The following is a 3,242-nucleotide window of genomic DNA, read 5'->3' on the forward strand; positions in this document are numbered from 1 at the left end:
ATCTTCAAGTATTGGAAGCACTGTTATATAGAAGATGGTGTGGAATTGTTTTCTGTGGCCCCAGAAGGTAGGACCAGAACCAATGGGTTGAACCAATTAAATCAAAAGAGTTTCCGGCTCAACATTAGGAAGAACTTCCTGGCCATTAGAGTAGTTCCTCAGTAGAACCGGCTTCCTTGGGAGGTGGTGGGCTCTCCTTCCTTTGATGTTTTTAAACATAGGCTAGATGCCATCTGACAGCAATGAAGATCCTGTGAATTTCCTGCATTGGACTCAAACTTTATTCTGCTGCTTCAGACCAACATGGCTACCCACCGAAACTGATTGAGAGCTGCATTGGTTCATAAAGGCTCATTCATGCTATACTGACAGAAGGTTTGCTATGTATCTTCTTATAGTATAGTTCCCTATGAACAGAGGTAGCAAAGAGGAATTCATTTCTGCAGTGTGTTGCAACATTATGCTGTGACATTACAGCTGAATTGGTGGCTTGCCGCCCTCCTATTTCACTATTATGCAGACAATGCTGGAGGAGGACATGAGGGCTTTCTACAACTTGTCATCCTTTTGGCTACAGGTAGCTTTTTAGAATATGATTTGTTATGTTACTGATTTGGGCTGACCTAAATTCCTCAAATGTTTTAGCCAGCAAAAGTAGCTGGAAGTCTCCCCAGAACTCAATTCAATTCCTGATTTCCCATGTTTCTGGTAGTAGCCAAAAGTCCCATAAAATCCACTTCAGTGATGCATCTTAATATTGGACAGAAAATTAAAAAAAAAAGATTTGTTTAAATATTTCAACTTGCTGGAATAGTTTCAATAGAAGGACTTGGTTCTAAATTTGAACCAATGTGCAATGGGGTGTTTTATGGGTATGCTGTATTTTGCTTAATGCAGATTGCCAAGCCGCAGTGCCAAGTGAAGGAGGCTAAGGTCAAAGAAATCAGCTTTGGATTGGCTTTGGATTGGTGATTGGCTTCTACTCCCAAAGGGAACATTTTTTCATTATTCATCTAAACCACCTCCTTAGAGAACAGCAATTTTGATTACATCCCACCCTGTAACCCCCACATATATTGAAAGGAAGTTACAGAGCAGAAATTGCTTTGTAGTGAGTATGCACTAAGCCTCATGAGTCCTCTCCTGAAACAGATCTGATTTAGTCTGATTCATCTTTCATTTTCTAATTTAAAGGTGTGGCAGGAGAAGTATTACTATTCCCTATGGAAAGTCCTGAGACAATCCTGAAGGAAGAACATGAATCAGATATTCTTTTTTCTATTATCTCCATGAATTAAGAAATAAACGGTTTAAAGTCAGGAATGTCTGTAAAGTATTTTCAAAGACTTGGGCTAAGCTAGGTAGTACAGTAAATGTGACCTGATACCAAAAATGGACACGTGTCTAGTATCCTACCTTCCCCATAATATCAAAAAGAATTGTCCCATCTTATGACATCATATTCATGGCTAGCCCTTCCATTAGGCAAATCAGACATTTGCCTAGGGTGCTGGCCCTGGGGGGTGCCAAATTAGGTGCCCCCCAGATGACTTTTATGAGGATTCCCTATGCCTGGCCTTTATGCTGGCAGGAAGTGCCTGGTTGCGCCACTGCTCGCTTCTCTCCCACCCCATCTTTCTGTCCTTTCTTGCTTCTCCCACCCTTTCTCCTGGGCTGCTTCCTTCCTTGCTTTCTCTTTTCCCTTCTCCCATGTACGGTGCCTCCCATTCCATTTTCTTTCTGTCCTTCCTTGCTTCCCCCCCCCCTTTTCTTCCAACATGTTGCTGCTTCTCTCTTCACCTTCCCTCCTGTCCCCTCTTCTTTCTCTCCTTCCTTGCTATTTCCCCCTCTTCTCCCTTGCATGGTTCTTCCCTCCCATCCCCTGTTCTTTCTCTCCTTCCTTCCTCTCTCCCCCCCACCCGCCGCCTTCTCCCAAGCACAATGCTTCCCTCCTGTCCCCTTTTTGTGTTTGTGCACTTAAATCTCACTGACTAAACCTGTATGCCCAGGCAAGCAGGCAGAAAAGAGGAAAAGCATTCGTCTGGAGCAAAACTCCACCCCATTTGGCTGCTCTCTTTTTCTTAAGCAGTTGGTGAAAATAAAGATGTTTACATTCACCAAGTCCCCTGGGGGGGGGGGGAGAGCAGCCAGCTCTAGGGTATGAGGAAATTTTTATTTATTTTAGGGAATGGGAAAGTCTCCTGGCTCCACTCCCAAAGTCCCCAGATATTTTTGAGTTGGATCTGGCAACTCTATGCTTCATTATTCACAGGGAAGGTTTTTCATTCAAATGATTCAGGCTGGCTTGGATTAATCAGAAATGACAGCATTTACTATATCTTGTGATAGTGTTCACTGATCAAGATCTAAGCTCTGATCAAAAACAAAATCATTGACCCATGAAAATCTATTAAAGAAGGACTTTTGATTGAAAACAAATGAAGAAGTGACGGGCAAGCCAATCCTAACATACACAGTGCCTGGCCGTGGCGTAAGTCTGGTGCTGTTCGTTGAGTCCCTAAGGGGATTGGCACGCTCAAGCATAGGGCGGGGGGAGAGAAGAGGTGTAAGGCAGCTGCAGGTCAGGCAGTCACCATGGCAACCCCGCTGGAGCATGCAGGCGAGGTGGACGCAGGAGGAGGGGAGGGCCAGCCCAGGCCCCCCGGATTGGCCAGGCGCCGTGACAGATAACAGTCGGGGGTGGGAAGAGGCAGCCCCAGAGAAACTGCTTGCTTTCCCCGCCCCAACAGAGACTTGAGCCAATCATGACCAGATGGTCACAGTCAAGGGAGAGAAGTCCCACCAATGTGGTGAGGGGAAAGGAGTGCAGCTGGGCATGCATGCAAGAGAGACAAAGAAGCCTGGTGCACTGATGTGGTAGGGCAGGGAAGGGGAAGTGTGGAGTTGTGGAATTAGCCAGTCCTATGGCCCTGCCCACCATCAGAGACTTGTATCAATGGCAAGCAGGAGGGAAGTCATGAGCCCCCCCCCCCAGCCATACACAGACAGGAAAACACACATAGGGCAGGAGTCTGCAATCAGGGAAACCAGGCAAAATGTGTGTCCAGGAAAAAGGAGAAAGAGCCACAGCATGTCCAAGTCCCACAGGCAGCACTGCCCAGCATGGAAACAGAGTCTCACCACACACACCCCCCTTGTGGGGAACCCTGCCCCTATTGACAGCAGAACACAGAGTGCAAGGCCCTGACCCACCTCCCCATAGGCATCGAAGAAGCTGCCAG

This window comes from Heteronotia binoei, chromosome 5, assembly GCF_032191835.1.
Source record: "Heteronotia binoei isolate CCM8104 ecotype False Entrance Well chromosome 5, APGP_CSIRO_Hbin_v1, whole genome shotgun sequence".
Classification (NCBI taxonomy): domain Eukaryota; kingdom Metazoa; phylum Chordata; class Lepidosauria; order Squamata; family Gekkonidae; genus Heteronotia; species Heteronotia binoei.